Here is an 8,212-nt window from a genome sequence, read left to right as displayed (position 1 = left end):
ACATCCTCCCACATCTCCTCTCCTTCCCCCCACCTTATATTCAGGTACCTGCCAGTTTTTTGCTCATTCCTTGTAAAGGGTTCAGGCTCAAAATGTTGGTTACCCTTTACCTCTTATAAATGCTGTGTGACCTGCTGAGTTTATCCAACACAATTGTGCATTATAAAATTATGGATAACATTTTGGTGAATATAATTGCATTGTCTCATTGTAAAATGCTCTGAGGGGCTAGAATTTCTCAGGTGTGCCCAGATGAGCTTTCCAGCACAACACGTCAATGACCCAAAGAGGGAAGGACATCTATGTGAAGTGCTGCCTCAAGAAGGCAGGCGACATAATAAAGGACCCCCATCATCCTGGTCACAACCTCTTCTCACTGCTACTATTGGGCAGAAAGTCCAAAAAACTAAAAACCAGAATGTCTAGTTTCAAGAACATTTTATTTCCAACAGCTTTCAAACTCCTGTACCTCTCCTTGATACACTAATCATGGACGGCCCCAATACCACAAAAGGACTATCTGCACTCTTGCTAACTAACATTTTTTTACACTTGGATAACTCTGAATATTTATTATTTATCCATGTTTGCTATTTATTCCCTTTTTAATTCAATTAAGTCTACTATTGTAGTTGTTTTGTAGATTTGATATTACAAAACACCTGTTCAGTTACAGCAAACTATAATGTGGTGCATCTGTACATTGTAAAATGTCTATGATAGTAAATTCATTACTATTCATAACATAATTATTAGCACTAGATGCTTTCTTAGGGAATGACTGTCAGTGGGGAGCATTTTGAAAATAATAACCAAAACTTCACATTTTTCAAAGTACTTGTGGAAAAATGTATGGATGGACTAGGAATTAAGGTCTTAAATTGGAAGAAGGGCAATTTCAATATGATAAAAGAAGAACCTGGTAAAAGTAAACTGGGAGTAGGTAGCTCCTGGTATGTAACTGTATATCTAAACAGTCAGAAGCAATCAAAGGAGAAATAGTGTGCGTCCAGGACCCATGTATTCTAGTAAGGGTGAAAGCTAGGATTTTCAAGTATAGAGAATCTAGGATGCAAGGGATAAAGAGAATAAAGGAAGCATATGGCAGTTATAAAGAACTCAAGACAAGGAGGCCTGGAAAAGGTAAAAAATGTGATAATTAGAGGAGAGTTAGAATCTAGTTTATTGTCACAAAGATGAAAAATCCTAGTTTTGAGTGGTATCCAGGTATTGGAACAAAGTTGCCACTCTCAGAGGCCACTTCTTTATATGTATATATAAGGGGAGAGCACGAACGCAGACCCCCACTATCACAAATTTTGCAGTCGAGTATCCCACGTTTGGGGACATCGCAGGCGTCAGCACACCCTTAGTGCAATGGGATAGCCTCGTCCTGGGAGACCAGCCATTATGACCACAGATTCTCCCCTGCCAGGTAAGTATCTCAGGGGCCACTTCTGATGTTACATGGTTAATGCAAAGTAACAAGATTTAATATGGAATTTAAGAATGCAAAGAGAGATCATAAAATATAATTGGCAGACAGGATTGGGGTAAATCCAAAGGTATTTTATAAGTATATTAAGGACAAAAGAATAATCAGGGATGTAGGATCCATTTAGAGCAACAAGGTTAATCTGGGAGTGGAGCCACAAGGTAGAAGTGAGATCCTAAACAAATATTTTTAATTGGCATTCACAAAGGAAACATTTAATGAGAGTCTTCAAATGAGGAACTTGAAACCAAATGGGATGTCATTCAATGGTCGTGCCATTGCAAGAACTCATAGACAAGGTGGAAGGCAGAAGGTTCAGTATGTGATTTTCTTTGGTGAGTCAGCTTCATTTGGTACAGAAGATGAGGTTTTGTGGATTTTGGGAATCAACAACAAGAATTACATAATGGTTTGAATCAAATTCAGGTGGAATTGCATGCATGAAGGGAGGACTAGTTGTCACGTGAAGACATTTCAAAAGTTCCTAAGATCCTCTACATGATATTACATTTTAGATGTCTGAGGTTAGCTCTCCAGACTGCAGCAAAAAAAACTGGAAGCAGACATTGTTGAATTGAAAGTATTGGATACAATCTAGTGAAGGAAAGTCAAATGAGAATATGTTGTGAAAGTGAAAAGATATGGGTTCTACAGCTAGTCAGAATGGAAGTGAGAATGTATTGCTAAATGAGTGTGGAAGTTATTGCCATTGGACAATGTATAATAGTTGCTTTTGTAACAGTTGACATTTGCTGTAATGTTAACAGTAGATGCAGTACAATGGATTTATGGCTATACATTGGAACAAAAACAATTATGTGCAAGTCATAATTAAAGTAATGTAGCAACCCGCCACCGTGGCAATCAAACCGGTACTCCGGGTGGTGAGCACAACCAAAGGCCATCAGCCCGCACAGCAGCACTCGCCCCAACAAGCAAACTGGTGGGTGAATGGCAAGGGCAGCTTAAAGGTCAATGATCTCAAAATGGCTCTGGCCTTGTTGTGCAGCCAACAAACAGGGACAGTGAATGGGAAAGAAGGGCATTGTTATGCAGGAAAGTACACGCAGATGAGAAACCCGCTTTTGTTATGCATGTTGTGACATCAGCCAAGGGGGGCCACGACAGGATCAATGCAAGTATAAAAGTCAGGCCTGAGCCCTAATAAAACTCAGAGCTTAATCTGACTACACTACGTGTGTGTACCTTCTTTCAAGTAGCATGCGGCTATAATGGTGACTCCAATCATTTAGATGGCATCTAAACACAGCGATGTGCAAACAGGCAGCAGTCAAAGTGGTCGCTCTTAAGCTGCCAACCTTCTGGACGAATCAACCAATGCGTGAGATTTGACCAGGCTGAAGCACAGTTCCAGATCCAGCAGGCCACAGCAGAATCCACCCGGTACTACCAGGTGGTGAGTACCCTAGACCAGGACATGGCATGCTGGGTGGGCAACTTTACTCAGGAGCCCCCATCAGAAGGCGCATACAATGCCTTCAAGGATTTGCTGATCGAGACTTTCAGGCTCTCACAGCATGGGAGAGGGGCCCATCTGCTCCACCTGGATGGGCTAGGGGACAGGCCCCCATTAATTCTCATTAATGAAATGCTGGCCCTCCTGGGCCAACACGAGCCCTGCATCATGCATTCCTGGAGCAACAGCCTGAGGACATCCAACTGCTCCTGGCTGATGTGGATTTCAACGACCCCCAGAAAGTCGCAGCATGAGCGGATGTTCTGTGGAAGCAGAAGAGAGAGTGCTCGGCGTCCATGGGGGTCATCACTAAACCCTGCAGCCTGACCTGTGCAGAGCCACTGAGAGAACAGCAATGTCCCAGGGGGGTGATCCAGATGACCAGTGGTTTTTCTACCACCAGAGATGGGGCACCGGAGCCTGCCAGTGCAGGCCACCAAACATGTTTCAGAGAAAGGCCGGGGCCAGCCACCAAAATAGCCTCCTGTATGTTTGGGACTGCCAGTCCGAACGACGCTTCCTCGTGGACACAGAGGTCAGCGTCCTACCACCCGTTGGGACAGGACACCAGAAACAGGCTGTCAGGCCCCATGCTGAGGGCTGCCAACAACAGCATGATATGGACCTATGGTACCTACAAGGCCCAACTGCATTTGGGGGGGAGGAAACCTGTTCTCATGGGTGTTCATGTGAGCCACAATGAAGCAACCACTCCTCGGGGCAGACTTCCTGAGCTCCCACAGCTTGCAAGTGGACCTCAAGGGAAGGAGATTGGTCCATGCCAAGACTTTTCAAACCTTCTCCCTCAAAGATGCCAGGCTCCCAGCACTCCACCTGGACTCTATACACAGATCTGACAATGAGTACACCAGAGTCCTTGCTGAGTTCCCTGCAGTGCTCACCCCCCCAATTCACCAGGGTGATGCCCCGACATGGAGAACAGCACCATATCCTGACCCAGGGGCCGCTGCTCCATGCAAGGGCAAGACGCCTTCCTCCGGAGGAGATCCAGCTGGTGAAGGAGGAGTTCAGAAAGCTGGAGGAGCTTGCCATTGCATGGTGGTTGGATAGCCCATGGGCTTCTCCCTTGCACATGGTGCCCAAAGTAATTGGGGGCTGGAGACCATGCGACAACAACTGCTGTCTCAACGAGGTCACAACACCGGATCAATACCCCATGCTGCTCATCCTGGACTTTGTGGCTAATCTGCATGGGGAAAGGATCTTCTCCAAGATGAACTTTGTGTGTGGATATCATCAGATATCAGTACACCCCAATGATATCCCCAAGACCACGTTCATCACCCCATTCAGCCTCTTCAAAATCCTCCAATTCTGTTTGGGCTAAAAATTGCCGCACAGACCTTCCAGTGACTCATAGACACAGAAGGCCGAGAACTGGATGACACCTTTGTGTACCTGGATGACATCCTGGTAGAGAGCAGGAACCAACAGGAGCATATGGCGCATCTCCACAACCTCTACACCCAACTGAGCGAGTTCGGCCTGATGATGAACCCAGCCAAATGCCAGTTCGGATTGGAGGCCATCGACTTCCTGGGCCACAGGATAATCAGGAAGGAGCCACACCAATACTCAGTAAAGTGGAGGCCATCTGGAAGTTCCCCAGACCCAACTTGACCAAGGGACTACAGGAGTTCATGGGGATTATCAATTTCTATCACACATTCATCTCCTCAGCTGCCTGGATCATAGGGCCTTTGTTCGCCCTGATTGCAGAAAAGGCGAAGGTCATCACCTGGGTCGAGGAGTCAGCAGAAGCCTTCATGAAGGCCAAGGAACCCCCATCAGACATTGCTCTCCTGGCACATCCCAGGTCATATGCTCCAATGGCCTTGATGGTGGATGCCTCAGGAACAGCGATTGGCAGAGTTGTGGAGCAGAAGATCGAAAGAAGTTGACAGCCGCGGGCTTTCTTCAGCAAACATCTGCGGCCTCCAGGACTGAAGTTCAGCGCTTTTGACAGAGAGCTACTGGTGATGTATTTAGCCATCTGCCACTTCAGGTACTTCCTAGAGGTCAGGTCATTCTCGGCTTTCACAGATCACAAGCCCCTGACTTTCACCTTGTCTAAGATCTCGGACCCCTGGTCAGTCCACCAGCAACAACACCTGTCTTACATCTCGGAGTACACCACAGATGTAAGCCATGTCTCCAGCAAGGATAACGTGGTGGCCGACGCACTGTTCAGGCAAAGTATTCATGCGATATCAAGGCGAGTACTTTGTGGCGTGGCAGAGATGCAGCAGAAAGACAAGGGGATGCCCCAATACAGGACTGCCATATTGGGACTGCAGCTCCAGGATATCCTAGTCAGCATAGGTAATACCACCCTCCTGTGCAACGTGGCCACCAGTCAGGTCAGACCCATCATCCTTGGAGATGACAGGTTTTTTACTCCATCCCACAGATCGGCTCACCCATCCAACAGGACCACTGTCCGGATGGTGGCCAGCAAATACATGTGGCATAGATGGTGGAAACAGGTCAGTGGGAGGGCAAAGGCATGCATGCAGTGCCAAAGATACAGCATCACACCAAGACCCCACCTCAGCACTTCGATCCCACAGAACGTGGGTTCGACCACATCCATCTGGTCATAGTAGGACACTTGCTAGTATCCCAATTTTTCTGCTATCTGTTCACAATAGTCGACCGCTTCACCAGGTGGCAGACACGACCACAACCTCATACGCCAGGGCCTTCATCTCATCCTGGGTGGTACGGTTTGGGTTACCATCCCACATCACATCTGACAGAGGGGTTCAGTTCACCTCCAGTCTGTATTTCAACCTTTCCAGCCTGTGGGATGCCTAGCTGCATCACACAACAGCTAACCACCCACAATCCAACTGGTTGTTGGAATGCTTCCACAGGCACCCCAAACCCGTGCTCATAACCAAACTCCAAGGATCCAACTAGGTAGATGTGCCACTATCTGCACAGCACCCAAGGAGGACCTCAACACCTCTTCGGCTGAACTTTTCACGGAGTGCAACTGGTGGTCCCGGAAGAATTTGTACCATCCCCAGGCAGACAGAGTGGACGACTCTGCAGTATTCATCAGCAGGCAAAGGGAAAGAGTCAACAACCTGGCCCCGATTCCATCTTTCAGCCATGGACACTTTAAGTCCTGCAGGTCTGTGAGTATGTTTTCATTCGCAGGGGTCCACATCATCCACCACTTCAGAGGCCATATGAGGCTCCATTCCAACAATGGGGCCACTTTCGAGCTGGAGGCTGAAGACAGGCTGAAGCCAGCACACCAGGGCCTGGCATGCCCAGTCGAGACACCAGCACCATCCTGAAGAGGCAGGCCACCAAAGACTGCAGAGACTTTGCTTCCGGGCACCAAGGACAATAATAATGCAATACCGCCATTTCTGGGGGTGGGGGGGAGTTATGTGGCTGCTCGCTGCTCCGGCAATCAAGCTGGTGATCAGGGCAGCAAGCACAACCAAAGCCCAGCAACTCACGCAGCGACACTGGCCCAAACAAGTGAACCAGCGGGTGAACGACAAGGTCTGCTTAAAGGCCCCAAAATGGTGCTGGCCTTGCTGTACAGCCAACAGACAGGGACAGTGCACGAGGAAGAATGGCATTGTTATGCAGGAAAGTACCCATGCTTTTGTTATGCATGTTGTGGCGTCAGCCAACAGGGGCCACGGTGAGAACAGAGTAAGTATAAAGTCAGGCCTGAGCCCTAATAAAACTCAGAGCTTAACTTGATTACGTGTGTGTATCATCTTTCGAGTAGCGCACGGCTACAGTAACACGTAGAGTAACAAATCTGTTGTGTAGAAAGCCCATATGGATTAGTGATCCATTGGATTTGTTGGATGTTAATTACAGCTAGCTTGCAGAGTTGCAGATAAACACAAATGCTACAAGTGATGGAATACTGAGCAGATGAAGAATTGCTGTAGGAACTCAATAAGTCAGACAGCATGCATGGGGAGAAATGATCACTCAACATTTCACATCTGAACACAAGGTAAAATAGATAAAATTGCAAACATAAAGGGGGAAAAGAAGTTGAGGAGACTAAGAGACATTTTGTTTGGTTAAATTTATAAATTTATTGTTGTATACAGTATACATCATTGCAAATAATTTGTCAATTGTATAATTTTGTGCCTATAAATTGACCAAATATATAATTTTATAATGGCAAATTGCTGATAGGTTTATTCAAGTCAAAACAGTGCAATTATATATGAGGCTTAATTGACCTTTAAGAACAGCATAGTCTGCTCAGCCAGCTGTCAAAGCTTTCACTTGGATTGAGCTTCTTCTGCCCCATCTATTTTATAGCATCATATCCAATAAGGTCAGGAATTAGGATCAAAACAGGTTTGAACTGCAATTTGGCACCAAATGATCTGACAAGATTGGTTCACTCTTGCCTTGTAGATGAGAGTTTTTCTGGCTAATCATAGAATGTGTGGCCACACCAAGTCTGCCACTGTCCAACTTAGCTGATCTAAATTTAGTAAAACTATCCTTCACAAATGCTCTGAAGTCGAAAGATCTTGTCTTCTAATATTCAGTGATATGTCCTACCGACATTAACTGAGCTGCAGAATTAGATCGAGGATGTTAATGCTTAGCATGGGAACTAGCCATGCCACCCAACATATCTATACTTTTGTTTATACTTAGCACATGCCTTTTCGAAACATATTCCTTTATGTATTGACTAACTTCCTTCCAAGCCTCATCCCTTCATCCTCACCATATGATTGCAAGTTCCGCCTTCTCACAACATCTGAAAGGCCTGTTTGGGACCCCAGACCATGGTGAAGGAGCAGGTGTGGGCGCAAGTGTTGCACCTCCTGCAGGCACAGGGGAAGGTGTCGGGGGTGTGATGGGTGGGGAGGGATGAGTGCACAAGGGAAGTGAGGAGGGAACAGTTTGTGCAGAAGGCTGAGAAGGAAGGAGAAGGAAAAATGTGTCTCGTGGTGGGATCCTGTAGTAAATGCCAAATATTCCGGTGGATAATGTGTAGGATGTGGAGCCTGGTGGGGTAGTAAATGAGGATGAGGGGGAATTCTATGTTAGTTGCAGCTAGGGGCAGAGGTGGCCAGGGAAGATATGTGAGAGATGGAGAAGATACAGGTGAGTGCTGTGTTGATGGTAGTGGAGGGGAAGCTGCGTTTGTGGAATAAGGCAGACATTTCGGAAGATCTGGACTAGAAGACCTCATCTTCGGAACAGAT

General features: G+C 46.5%; 1 non-coding gene across 1 annotated transcript; it reads right to left on the bottom strand.

Annotated features, from left to right (window-relative positions):
* Positions 1-1,279: 1,279 nt before the first annotated feature.
* On the bottom strand, positions 1,280-1,443 carry LOC138737774 (U1 spliceosomal RNA). Its single transcript, XR_011341226.1, has one exon. It is a non-coding gene; the product is annotated as a U1 spliceosomal RNA (small nuclear RNA).
* Positions 1,444-8,212: the final 6,769 nt, after the last annotated feature.

Source organism: Narcine bancroftii, chromosome 6 (genome assembly GCF_036971445.1).
Source record: "Narcine bancroftii isolate sNarBan1 chromosome 6, sNarBan1.hap1, whole genome shotgun sequence".
Lineage (NCBI taxonomy): Eukaryota > Metazoa > Chordata > Chondrichthyes > Torpediniformes > Narcinidae > Narcine > Narcine bancroftii.
The sequence above is the reverse complement of the archived record's forward strand: the minus strand, read 5'-3'. Positions and strand labels throughout refer to the sequence as shown.